A 14941-nucleotide genomic window follows, 5' to 3' on the forward strand; every position below is an offset into this window, starting at 1 on the left:
ATAAAGCATAACTCTCTGGTGTAACACACGGTGAGACGAAACCCGGGTGGGCTCGAAATTCAAACCGATAATCTCGTAAGGTTTAACTAAAATCTTTCATTGTCAATATCCATCCAAAAGTCACATAAATATGAATCAAACTTTGGTTTTTATCAAAATTAAAAGAGCATACGGATTGGAGTTTTTGGAGGGCCCGGGGAAAAATTGGGAAAACATGAGGCCGGCTGGGAACACCTTTCCACGGTTTGTCCCGACTATTTTTTCACGGGACCCGGGGTGTACAAACCGGTTTATTTGAGTTTTATATTTTAGTGTTTTCGTGTTTTGTTTGAAGAAATCAAGAAAATGATAAAAATGTGAAATCATACTGTGATGTTTGTTGATGTGACATGAGTGATAAAATATGGGAAATAGAAAGAAATGTAAGGAAATTCATATGGTCTTAACTTTTCCTACTTTGTTTTGTTTAACGCAAAATTTTCAAGTTTACGAGGCAGGGCTATTTTAGTCTTTTATTAACGATTACTTCTCCTTCTTGGTTGTAGCTGTCGATGCTTTGATTGAAAAGCCCTAGCCAATAATGAAACCCCGTAAAGAAAGGACCAACTTTTTATTTTTTGAACGGCCAACTAAGTAACGTCGGGTATCCCGTACGCGGCCCCCATTGGCTAAAGGTAGCCCGAGCCGACCACTAGTCCGGACGGACGGAGCCCCTAGCGGTCCACCTATTGAGGGATTCACCGGATAAAACCCGACCCCCCACGCCCGCCAAACGGCACGACAGCGAGGAGCCGGTAAAACCGGGTGAGATCAGGACTCGAACCCTGGCAAGCCAGGGTAATCCCTCATATCTCCCATATAAGTTGGTGGTAGTGAGGTTTGATCCCCCTACCTTTTACTTGTAAAGTGAATGCTCAACCATTAAGCCACAACCAACTTATAACTTTTAAGTTGAAAGGTTAGTTAGTATTCAATACTTTTGGTTTTTGGAAAGTATTAAGAAATATTAAAAATTATTTTGTTTAAAAAAATTTTATTTTAGTAATTTAGTTTTAAGTCCTATTTTTTTCAAACAAAGTATGGAATTTTTGTGCCATGTCCGTAGGCCATAGCCCGTGCAAAGTCAAAGAAGACTATTTACATAAAGTGAGTTGATTTATTAGAGCATGCATAATGAGAATTTCTAGAAAAAATGTTTACTTATCAACCACGTCATAAAAGCATCACTCTTTAAAAACATCAAAAGTCTATTCAATAAAAAAAATCTTTAAAACACTTAAAAACATTGTCATATCATCACCACCCTTTACACCCAAAAACACCTCTAGACGTACCACATGCCAAAAGGTAATGTCTTTTTGTTGTTCTTGTAAAAAAACATCTTTGAAAAACACATGACAAAAACTACACCCACAATATATAAGAATTGTGATGTTCACAAACACCCAAAAACATCCCACAAAACCCTATTATCGTAGATGGTCTTAGCTGAAGTAACAATTTTCTCTTAAATTATCCACTTAAAAATGACAATACTAATTTTTTTACCCTAAACTTTTCTTCTATCCTGATGTTTCAAATTAACTAGAACTCATAATTATTTGGTTGAAGGCCATACACATTTACCACTAGATCAAGTTAGTGATTATGACAATACTAATCTCAAATAAATAAGGAAAATTTTAAACCAAAAAAAAAACTAAAATACGAGTAAATGTTATTTTCGTTCTTGTAGTTTGTTCAAATTGATCATTTTAGTCCAAAAATTTGAACCTTGCTATTTCTGTCTCTAGAGTTTCATTTTTAGGTAATTTTCGTCCATCTCATTAAATGTATTTTGAACTAAAATGTCATATTATAACAAACTACGTAACAAAATTACAACGAAATGAAACTCTAAGAACAAAAACCACACTTTACTCTTACAAGAATTAAACAAGTTAAAATTCAACAAATGTAGTGTCTATTTCTTGTTTTTAAAAATAAATTAATATTTCAGAGACTAGTTGTGAGTCAATTTATTTGAAAAAAATGACATATGGCCCACACTGTTGAAAACGGCAATGGTCAATAGATCAACCTAAACGTTCTTTCGTGTGGAAATTATTACAGCTTATATTTCTGTTATGTGTTTTAAATAAATTAAAGCTAACCAACTCCATTGACTCTACTTTACATGGTCATCATGAAAGAGAAAGAAAATGAGGTTCACAATAATAAATTTTCATTTTTCGTACTCTGTTTAATACTTACCGAGCCCGGGCCTCAAATAAAGTTCATTTAATTATCGAACACGAGCTTGATTCTTGTATGTGAAGCTCGTTTAGACTCATTGACCCATGATATTTTTAAGCTTTTCCTCTTTTAAACTTCTATGTATTAATTTTACATTATACAACTGAGCTCGAGCAAAGCATTAGCTTGTTTAAGGCACTACACAAGCTCGAGTTGATCTTTGGTTCATAAAAGGTTCTTTTTTTTATTATCAAAATATATATCAAAATAGAAAGCCAATATAAATTCATTAGTAAATTAATAATAAACAAATCAAGCCCAATCACGGGCCGAGCTTGAGCTCTCGTAAGTCAAAATGAGTCAAGCTCAAGCTTGGGCTCGCTTCGATTCATTTACACCTCTACCGAGAGGAAACCATTAGAGAAAACCACCCTGACCAACCACCCCACCAAATTGGTAATATCAAATTGTATTCATGTTTCGTCGAAACCATTTTATCTAGAAATATTAATATTTTTAGGTATTCATAAATAACCTTTTTTTTTGGCTATATGTTGAACTATAACTAGCTTTCTATTAATTATCCATATGAGTTGTTCTTTGATACTTGGTATGTTATATAAACTATACTTGATCTATATCCATATATATACTTCATGTTTTTTTCTTAAATGTTTAAACACCACCCTATGGCTATGATAGAAGAATGAAAATATAAAAATCTTGTAAAACAATAAATAATTATGAAGACTTCATGTTACAGTTTTTTTTAGAACAGCACATGTTACATAGTTATGCCAAATTTAAACCCATAAATGTGTATCAATGCTCAAGTACATGACTAGGAAATTTTATGTAAGCATTATACACAAGTATGTATTTCCCGTTGTTGCGTTGCATAGTCGTATACTTCTCTTGGGTTTTAGAGCTTCTTAGCACCTACTAAATATTTCAAGTTTCTTAAATCTCAATCAAGATTTCACGCTTCGATGCATGTGTGATGATCGTTGTAGGTGTCAAGACTGTAGATTATTACTTACTGTTCAGATTTGTATGTAGGTTCTTTCATAATGTTTGTCTATTTCAATCCTTTTTCTTTCCTGTTCCATTATTTCATAGTTGATATCGTTTCTTACGCACATTGATGAAACAAAGCCTTACAAGGATGACTGTTGTGAGTGATTTGTGACTTAGAGTTGAGAATTCTAATGAGTAATCCTGTTGTGTCTTAAGATAGTAATGTATCCATTTGTTTGTCCTGGTGGTTTGTCTTAACTAATTATTTTAACGCGGAGAATTTAGAAAAAAGGAACATAAGGGTGGAAGATCATAGATGTGTATTGTTTGTGGTGAGGGTGAAGACTCGGTCAACCATTTATTCACCGGCTGTGTAATCGCTGCTATGGTGTGGCAAAGTGTGAGTTTATGGTGTAAGATCCCTCAACTTTTTGCCAAATGCAGTATTTGATGGAAATTCATAATCATAATTATCGGATGTTGGCGATTGTGGAAAGCTAGGAATGAAAAGTTACATGAAAGGTAAGAGATCAAGATGGAAGAGAATATAGGGGATATAAAACTTTGGGTTTTCTTTGGTAGAATAAGTTAGTTGATTGGTCTACTTGGTGCAATTATGCCCTAATGTAATTGTTTTGTTGGTTATGGCTGTGCTCCTCCGGTCTCAGTAGAGGGGTTAGCTTCGTTTTGTTCTTTGTGGCGTTAGCCGTTTATTTGTTTTAATGTTCTCCTTTCAACAAAAAAAATAAAATTGATTGCTATTGTTGATGGAACTATGGCGAATAAACGCTGCATATATATAAAATTACATAATCAGTAGTACACTAGTACAATATTGTTTGATTACAAGCGGTGAAAAGTATTGTTTGAAGCGGTTTGTAACCGCTTCTAATAAATTTTGACGACTTGATAAAAAGAGCTTTTGTTTGAAAATATGCTTTTAGATCATTGATTTTAGTGTAGTAATTAACTGCATAAAAAAGACCTCTTAGTGTTAATACTTAGTACATCAAACGTAAGGTCTACGTAATTATGAAAATAAGGCCCCAAAACGCGTGATAATAAACAAGTAAGGGTGTTCATAGGTTAAAAATAATTTTATGCCAAAATTCAAAGTTGGCATACCCGTACTGAAAACCAAACTCGAATTTGCTTTGCTTTTCAACTGAAAAACATGATTCCCCTTGAACCCCTGTTTGTTAGAAGTTTCGGCAATTCGGCCCTATCATCATAATGAACCAAAATAAGCGTGCACCCTGCACCTGCTAACGTGTTTAATGTATAATATGATTTACATTGGTTGAAAAGTCAATCCAGTCACATTAATATATCTAACACAATGCAATTCTGGTTCCTCGGTTTTTGAGTCTTCTTGAACCGGAAACAATTTAAATTCGAAGGATTTTCAGTTTAAGTTGTTTCGTATTGGTTTGAAAGTTTGAAACCCAACATTGAACATATTGTGATCAAACGCGTAATTAACTCTCATAAAGATTAAAAAGAGGAAATATAAAATATAAAATATGATATATGCATATGTTTCTTACTTGTTTTGAAAATTTTGATCTATGAAATTATACTGTAATATCAAGTTGTGATTTAAAACAATTTATTGACTTGAAATGTCATTTTATTGACTAGAAATTCAAGTAAAGGACATCAAATGTATTTTATTACATGTACATATTTTGACCATGTCTTGTCTTCTCGTATCTTAAATCACAACACTACTCATATTGTTCACCTCTATTTAAACCTCATACTCTTCATGTTTAACTTATAAATTCTTACAACTTATAATAATTTGTAGCACAATATTAACCATCAATGGCTCCATCATTTTCATCCACCGAAATCGCTCATGACTTCCCACCATTTATACGAGTATACAACGACGCCCGTGTGGAACGCCTTCTCACCATCCCCATCGTCCCACCATCCACCGATCCCCTCACCGGCATTCAATCCAAAGACGTCATCATCTCATCGATCAAATCCCGAATATTCCTCCCAAAAATCAACCCTTTACAAAAACAAAAGCTTCCGCTCATTATCTACGTGCATGGTGGCGCATTTTGCACCGGATCACCACTAAACGTGGCCACACAAAGCTTCCTCACGCCGCTCGTCGCTCAAACTTCCGTTGTGGCCATTGCAATAGGCTACAGACTTGCACCAGAACACCCTCTCCCTGCAGCCTACCATGACTGCTGGGCTGGGTTACAATGGATCGCCTCTCACGTATCTGGGACAGGACCTGACTCATGGATTAACGATTATGTTGACACGAGTCGGGTTTTCTTGGTGGGAGAGAGTGCTGGGGCGAACTTGGTTCATTACCTCGCGGTTCAAGCTGGAGTTAATCATACCGGGTTGGGTGTCCGGGGGTTAATGATACTGCACCCATACTTCTCTCAGAAGGTACCCGAGAAATTTACTCAGTACTTGTACCCGGGTAGTTCTGTTTCAGATGATAACCCGAAGCTCAACCCGATTTCAGACCCGAATCTTGAGAAACTTTGTTGCTCTAGGGTGTTAACCGTTGTTGCGGAAAATGATCCTTTGAAACCAAGAGGGGTGGAGTATTATGAGACATTGAAAAAGAGTAAATGGGCAGGTGAGATTGAGTTTTTGGAGAATGAAGGTGTGGATCATTGCTTTCATTTGATTGATCCATCAACTAAAAAGGCTAAGGATCTAATTCAAACTTTAGTATCTTTTATAAAACACAACTAGAAAATATGAAGAAATTAAGTAAAGCATGTCATGAATATCTAGCTTGTTGTGATCTCTAGCTTGTTATCTGTTATATTATATGTATACTTATAATAATCTTATAAAGGCACATACCAACCACGCAGACATTGTAGTGATACTAATCACCGGGGATACTTATCATTTCCTTAACGAACATATACGAACACAAAATTTCATTTGGTTATGTAGTTGTCAAACGTCCATTTATCCGATAAAAGCTTAACGAACGAACACGGAAAAATCTGGTTCAATTCACGCCCTTTACGGCTCTAGTTTTTACGCACTTGATGAATTCTGAACTTAATATATTGTTCGTAAGCCTGCATGAAATGCAAATGCATTAAGACTCGCATATTTGTAAGAAATATTATTATTCATGTTAACCTTAACTACTTAAACTTGAATGTCACGACAATGACCCTGATCAGAATATAGGATGCTAAGACCTGGTGTGGCTTTGAGATATCTTAAGACACGAAGTGCAGCATCCTAATGACTGGTGTATGGTGTAGCCATGAATTAGCTTAGAACACTGACAATAAAGGAAATATTCGGTCATGTTACAGTTAGATAATTAAGGTTACCAACCAATCGTCTGTATCGTTCAGGATCCTTCGTCGGATCCCCTTCCTTCGGAGGAGTTTCTTTGTAGGAAGCATTGGGGTGTCAATTGGCTTGCAACCCAATAAGCCACATTCGGTCAACATATCAAGGGCATACTTTCGTTGAGAGAGAATTATTCCTTGTGGAGAACGAGACACCTCTATGCCAAGGAAGTACCTTAGTCGACGTAAGTCGCTAACTTGAAACTGAGGCTGAAGAAACTATTTGAGTTCCATAATCGATTACCTACGATGAGTCGAGGCTAGAAAACTTACCCGAATGTGCTGAGTTGGTTTGAGGATGATTCAATTGGGAGCTAGGCAAGAAACCGTTGAATCAAATCAGACTCCTCTTTGGTAAATGTATACGTGTGTTTTTCGTCTCCATGGTAGTAGACAGAACGACATAGAAATCAGGAACAATCTGGTAATGAACAGTAACTTTTCGGCGATGAACGACTTCCGGCTGATGAACAGTGACTTCCGGCAGGTGAACGGTGACTCATGTAGATGAGCATACTTATGGGTTTGTTGCTTGCAAATAGATTTGGACAAGAATAGGAAGCAATGGTTGGCTAGACAGGTTTCAAACAAGGTTTCAAACAAATCTAGAATCAGGTGCTGGGGCAGGAAAACAAGATGAAAACTATGAGCTGGATTCAGCTTTATACCGAGAGCCTTAGCTCTAATACAATGTAAAAGAGATGGTGTTTATTGAATGAGTCGTTTGTACAAAGCACGAGCCCCTATATATACAACCGGGAAACCCTAAATTGAGCCATGGGCTTTTAGCAAAAATACTAAACAAAACATGGGCCAAAACCCTAATATAACTAACAATAGCAATAATAATGAACTTTTATAAATTTAGAACCTGCATAATCGACTGTCTCTAGACACGCCAAGCAAACAAGTTATTGAATATTGAAAGTTTACTCCAAATAAACCTTAAAAACAATAATTCAAAAATCTAGTGAATCATAGTTTAGATGAAGCACTAGATAAAGCAAGCTTAACCAACTCCCTTCTCAATATCTTTCCCGCCGGGTTCTTCGGAATCGCGTTTATAAATGCAACTTTTCTAATCTTTTTGTATGGGGATACCTGCAAACATTAAACACACACGCTTAAAAAAAAACCTTTCTAGATGAACAAGGTGTAAATTACTTGGAACTTATGATTGCTTTCAGTGTTAGGTTGTGGAAATAATAAAAGTAACTAAATTTATATCAAGTAATAAATAAGATCATGTATAGATGCAAGTATATACATACCTGTTTTGCAATTATCTCCATGATTTGGGCCCCACTGATTTTGCTTCCGGGTTTTCTCACCACATACGCCATGGGAATCTGCCCTGCTTCTTCATCAGGATATCTGATATAAAAATAAGGATCTTTCATTATTTTTTGAAAAGTTGGAGAAACTAATAATGCAAAAATGTCCATAACGTTTAGGGGTGTGCAGAGTTCGGTTTATGCTAAATCCGAACCAAAATCTGAAACTTAGGTTTTAAAATTTGAGGGACCGCTCAGTTTTGGTTTTTGGTTTGGATTCAGTTCTGCTTTGGTTTCGCCATTTAAACTTGAAAATTTTGGGCCGAAGTGCCTAAATCATTTTGTTAATCATTAATAAATTGATTATTATTATACATTTGGGCTGAAAAAATTTACATATTTATTAAATTCATATTAACTATTATTCAAAATAAAAAATAAAAATCTACAAATGCGCTTTGGTTTTTCCGGTTTTAATAATTACAAAACCAAAGCCAAACCGTAAGTTCGTTTTTAACAAAACCATAAAACCAAGCCATCGTCTTTGTTTCTCTTTGGCTTTTATTTTGGTTTCTTGCGCACCCCTAAATCTAATAAGGTATTTGCAGGCCAGCCTGACCCGACCCGTACTAACTTACGGAATCACAGCAGCATCTTCAACTTCTGGGATTGATTGAAGGTAACGCTCTAATTCCGCTGGTGGGACCTACAGTGTTTTCATTGTGATCATTAGATGGAAATTTAAAATCTACCTGAGGAAATGACAGATGTAACTTTGCTTTGAAACAATATGTATTTGATTAATTCTTTGAAGCAAGAACATTACCTGATAAGCCTTGTATTTGATTAATTCTTTTAATCGGTCAACAACGAAAAGAAAACCATCATAATCAATATAACATAGGTCACCAGTCTTTAACCACCCCTCAGAGTCCAGAGTTGCAGCAGTTGCTTCGTTGTCTCTAACATAACCTATTATTCAAACGCAACGATCAAATACCAAAAAAAAAAAAAACTTTTTTTAAACTATCAAACAGTTGCATAATAACAATATCCATCAATATCAACATCAACATCATTTTTGTTAATCAAAATTGACTTTCTAAAGAGTCGTGGGTCCATGATAACATCGTTACAAAGAAAAAAAAAGGATAAACAAATCATGTTCACTTAACTTACTAGAGGGCCAGCTAAAACAGACATAATGCATATGCTTTCTATTCACAAAAATAACATATATTGGTTTTTATTAATCCAAACTATCGTCTTGTAGTCACTGTCGGTCCCAACTAACGAATTGCCTGCTGACGGTGCTGACGGTCCCAACTTTTAAGTTTTAACATATTTTTTCTAACGGTCCGCGACTAACAGAATCCTAACGCCGTTAGTTGCAAATCGCCAGAGAAACGTTTTTGGCCGGAAAGACATTTTTTTTGCCGAAAAACACTACCTGAACACCGCCACAACCACCAATTGACTCACCGCCAACCAACCACCACCACTTGAGCACCATAAACTGATTCTGACGATGGTTGTAGCCTTGTAGGGGTTCCAATGGCCGCAATAATTGAGGCTTTTACAAGAAAACGGTTCCTAAGTGTCCGATACGAAGTTACCAAAATGTTTGGGACGAAAATGTTGAGTTTTCGGGAAAAAATGTGAGTTTTACGGCTAAAAACGTTTTTCCGGTGACCTGCAACTAACGATGTTAAGATTTTGTTAGTCGCGGACGTTAGAAACAAATACGTTAAAAGTTGGGACCGTCAAAAGCCAATTTGTTACTTGGGACCGACAATGACCAAAAGACAATAGTTGGGATTAATAAAAACCAATATACATAAAAATAATAATCTATATATTTTGTGGGAACTATAATAAACATTGCCAACTGTGTAGATCGTTCTCGATGCGAAACAATGATTAAGTATTCGACCATTGTAATTGCCTTCGTTGTTACTAAACTATATATTTCCATATCAAAAACAACTAAAAGAAACAGAACACTATATTTTGCATAATTAACCAGTAATTGGGGCGAGCGATTACAATTTTTTTATTTGTCAAAGACCGCTTATTATTAGTGAAATCTCCTAGAGATTTTGACATTTCCACAAGAACTATTGTTAAGAAAAACCATACAGATTAACTTTTAAGTGTGTGTTTCGGGCTGCTTATTCATTTATTTGTGAGTAAATAAGCGGTTTAAAGTTGCATATATGAAAGTATGAAACTGCTGATTTCTAAGGGAATAAAAAAATACAAGCAGAAGATGTATCACCTTTCATGATCATGGGCCTCTTAGCCACAGTTCACCTTGTTGCATAGGAGATAAAGCTTCACCGGTTTTAGGATCAATTTTAGCCTCCACATTGGGCGATAAACGGCCTGCAGATCCATGGTGCTTACACTCGTCCGGGTCATTCATTCCCGTAACCCTCCCCCGGTCTCTGTCAGGCCATACCCCTTCAAATTATTAAAACAAATGCTCAGACCATCACCAAATTATTAAACAAGCCTAGTCAGCTGCCACATTTTACAAATACTTCAAAAACATTCATTTACCCTCCAACCCAACAAACAATATCTTTATCTATACTTACAATTCCATATCATTTCCAATTTCTAAATTTATTTTTATTAATCAAATTACTTTTATAATTAATCCATTTCTTATTTGCATAATATTTTTATTAATAGAATATACTTAAAAACAAAAATTGTGTTATAAACAGAAAAATAGAAAACGTTTTTTAAATTTTATTTTAATTTTTTTTTAAATAGTAACATTACATATTTTGTTATTGTACCCAATTACTAGAACTAAAATAAAAATAAATATGATATACAATTCACTTAAGCATATGATATACACGTCATTGACGCGTCTCAAATAAACTCACAAGATGCACGCGCGTCTGGAAGTGCATTACCCTTAGATGCAGAGCTCTCTAATGGCACTTGGTGGTGATCTGACCCCTCTCAATATAGTTTTAATATTTTTGTTCAGTATTAGAAATAGAAATAGGTTGTTAACTACATGAAAGAGAATTGAAGGCTTTGAAGCTGAAGCATTAATTGCTCCCATTATTAAGTTATGGACTATTTTACACCACATGGGACTGCAAACTAATAATTTGATCTTAAAATTGAAACTTAGACTGAGTGTAGCCCATTAGCACGCCACATCACTAATGAGTGTAGCCCATTAGCACACCAAAACTAACCCATGAATTTTCTTACAGGGATCGGGAATTTTTTGGTAGGTACTTACTAATTAGCACCCCTAACCCCCCCCCCCCCTGCCACATCACTAGACACCAGGCAGGGCGTTACACACCAAAACTAACCCATGGAATTTTCTTACAGGGGTCGAGAATTTTTTGGTAGGTACTTACTATTGGCATATATATTTTTATCTTTTTTAATTTGGGCATTCGGGTCGGGTCAAATCTATATATTAATTTATTTTTTGGTTCCAATTCTGCCGATGTGGTTGGGTCGGGTCATATAAAAAAAGGCAATCAAACAAAATATCATATAACCCAAAAAAAATAAGTGAAGTGTGATTAGAAATGCAAATTAAAATACAATATACATAGAGTTGTTTATCTACGGTTTTTCTATTATTGAATTAACCATAAGATTATCTCGTTTGTCATTCCTAAGCAAGTATTTCTCAATGAAAAAAATTCCGCAGAAGTTGTGTCCAAATATCATAAAAGTAGGTTGAGATTTTAACACATATATAATACTAATTTTTTTTTTCTCAATTACGGCCGACCCTCGCCCTATACTAGGGATTTAGTTGTGGGACCAAACTTTTTTAACCAATCAAATTCCTCCCAACTCCCAACTTTATAAAAAAATAATTGTATCGTTAGTCAAACAAGAGTGCCTACATGAAAATTACATTTTACAGTTTTATTCAGTTTCTAGTTAAAAAGTTAACTATATTTGTACTCAATAGTCTCAGGCTTTTTGCGATATTTATATAATCAAGCCAAACACACTGGTCACACAACTACACAAGTACCACAGGAAAAAGATATCTTTTAATACAAAAAAGGACATTGATTGACAAGTCACAAGAGCTCTAAAACCAAACGCGCTACTAAGGGCGTGGGTGGATAATATTAATACCAGTATTTTAAAATGTTCATTAAAAAGAATAGTGTTTATTTTTAGCTCAAAATATTCATTTAAAATAGTAGTAGCATTTTCATACGTCACCATGGATTTTTACAGTCTTATACGAGCTGTATAGAACATACGTTGTTGAAAACCTATCTAGGATAGAGCTATACGGGTCGTATAAGTTGATAAAACTATTATTTGGCGTCTCATCTGTACACTTGTTAGCATGTGTGGCATGTACGGTCCGTATAGACCCCTCTGTTTTTATGCTCGGTAACGTATTTTACTTTAATAGATCGTGATTTCATAACATTAACACACCTGTATAATCTCGACATTGGGAAACCTCTTCGCGAAGCTACTAGCCACTTCTTTCCCAAGCGGAGCGCCACCACACCCAATAACTATAAGCGAACTCAAGTCATATTTCGGAACAAGGTCTGATTTCGCCATCGCCACCACGAGCGCGGCGGCGAAACCGGCATGAACGTAACCTTATACCTCTCCACCGCCTTCAACATATTACCAAAATCAAACCTCTCCATTAACACCAACGTGTCCCCAAGCGACGCCGCTCTAATCAGCATAAAAAACCCAAACACATGAAACAAAGGCAACGGAAACAACGCCACAGGGTGAGGGGTAGTTTCGTCACTTTTGTTGTTTACAAATCTGGTGTGTTGTGATATGGCTGTCATGGTTATGAAATTGCGGTGAGTTAATTCGACTCCTTTGATTCGGCCGGTTGTGCCGGAGGAGTATAGAATACCCGCAGTGTTGGACTGATCGACTTTTACATGAGTGTAATTAGGTGTTGAATTATGTAACATGGAGTGAAACTCCGGAGAGTCGATTATTATTGTTGTTAGAGGTAACGAGGATGTAAGTTTATCCGCTACTGAGGAAGTAGCAACACGATAACTGGATTACTAAGACGGATTAAGTCCGTTAGCTCGGATTTAGTGGAACCGGATTAACAGGTGAGACGGTTACACCGAGGTGTAAAAGCGAGAAATATATAACTGGAATGTGAATTGACGTTGGGGATATTATTAATGCTACTTGGTTTTTGGTGTGTAGTTGAAATTTATTATTAACGAGTGATGCGGATAGAGAGTGGACTTGACGGATGAACTCGGCGTATGAGAGACGGTGGCTGGTAGCAGAGTCGATGAGAAAATCAGTAGAATATGAGAATGCAGCGTTGGATTGGAGGAGGGAGAGCGTGTACTCGGTGATGGAGAGTGGTTGTGACGGTGGCGGGAGAGGCGCCGGTGGACGGAGGCTGTGGAAGGTTTTGGTGGCTGAACAGAATCCGTTACGGGGATCTACGTCCGCCATAATTAATTGGCGGTGTAGTGTGGATATATGATATGTGATAACTAGTGGAAACACGAGAGTTAGAATGGGAGATTTGATTTGTGCACTCCAACCGGAAACTTTTAGTCGGTCAATATTTTTATATATTTTCTTTAGGTGGGGACGAATTAAATTTAGGGTCCACTATGGACATTTAACATTTAGACACCCCTTATGTGCCCCGTATAGATTATACGAGACGTATTAGATCTTTGTATACGCGCCTCAGGTATAGTCTACGAGACGTATATTATACGGGGACCCAATACGTCACGTATAACTTTATACGAGGCGTATAGTGGGGATTTTTAGAAAATGGGGTGGGTGTCTATAGAAAACCCCTTATATTTATCATATCGTATACTTGTCTTTTAATCTGAGGGAAACCATCACTTAAGGTTAGCACCCATAAATGTTCATCCGAAGTCACACCAATGTGATGAGATAATCTAATTCAATTCATGGATCAAATTAGAGAACGTCACTTACTCGTCTAATTTTCCATAAGTACTTAGTGCCACCGAAATTAATTGAATGAGTACAAGAATAAAATTTGTCACATAAAAGATCAGATTTCTCCATTATCACTCCACCACGAACGCCAAATCTCTCAATTAATATTTGTATATTAAGAGTGTGGAAATATAATATTGGAATATTGCATGTGACAACAACATAGCACGTGTCACGTGTGCAAAAAGTAGTATTAGTTGAAAATGAAAACTTAGTTTAAAAGTTTTAGTTATTATTTATTAAAATCCAAATTAGAATGACGTGAACCAAACCCGTGTCGAAACGGTCTACGCATTCCATAGGATAAGACCATCTTTAATGTTAGGTGTGCAAATAATGTTTTCTTAAATACGTTTCATGTTTTTAAAATGGTGTTAAATACGTTTCAATGTTTCATACAATCAACTTATCTCACTCATGCTTTATGACAAACATCATAACGAATTTGGGTGTAAACGACTCTACGCCATTTGTGTGTTGAATGGGAGAGAATAGAACTTTATGAAACAAACAAATTATAGTTAAAAATGGATGATAGATAAGGGGGGAGAGTGAGAACTAATGTTCACACTAATATTTCAGAGTATTCTTAATTCATTCTTTAAATTATATGAGTAAAGGTGGGCAAATAAACCGGTTAATCGAATCGACTCGAAATTGAACCGAAACTAAATCGGTTTGAAACCGTTTTTATATAAACTGATTTAGAACCGACTGAAACCGTATGGTTAGGACCGGTTTAATGTTTAAAGCATGAACATGTTTGTAAACGACAGTTTGAAAATGGTGAGACATAAACTGGTTTGAAACCGGTTTATTTCACCCATGTAATTTTCTACATATTTTCCAGATATAGTTACAGATTTTGGTATATGGCGTTTGATTTTGAAAACTTGAAATCGAATTAATTATATAATAATGTTGTTTGATCTTGAAAAGTTGAAATTGAGTTAATATTTCTAGAAAGTTGAGATGAATTAATATCTCTTAACCATCAATAATAATAATTGCCAATGAATGAGATTTTATTTGTCAATAAATTTTCTT

General features: G+C 35.7%; 2 pseudogenes across 1 annotated transcript; one reads left to right on the forward strand and one right to left on the reverse strand.

Annotated features, from left to right (window-relative positions):
- Window positions 1–5057: 5057 nt before the first annotated feature.
- LOC143590747 (2-hydroxyisoflavanone dehydratase pseudogene) lies at window positions 5058–6230 on the forward strand (annotated as a pseudogene).
- A 1158-nt stretch (window positions 6231–7388) lies between these two features.
- On the reverse strand, window positions 7389–13435 carry LOC143590749 (4-coumarate--CoA ligase-like 9; annotated as a pseudogene). Its single transcript, XR_013145530.1, has 6 exons — window positions 12344–13435; window positions 10167–10351; window positions 8715–8860; window positions 8527–8594; window positions 7886–7988; window positions 7389–7715 (listed from the first exon to the last, which is right to left on the reverse strand). The product of XR_013145530.1 is annotated as a 4-coumarate--CoA ligase-like 9 (transcript).
- Between the last annotated feature and the right edge of the window lie 1506 nt (window positions 13436–14941).

Source organism: Bidens hawaiensis, unplaced genomic scaffold (assembly GCF_021521415.1).
Source record: "Bidens hawaiensis isolate Kalapana, Puna unplaced genomic scaffold, B.hawaiensis_p1.1 tig00038986_1, whole genome shotgun sequence".
Classification (NCBI taxonomy): Eukaryota; Viridiplantae; Streptophyta; class Magnoliopsida; order Asterales; family Asteraceae; genus Bidens; species Bidens hawaiensis.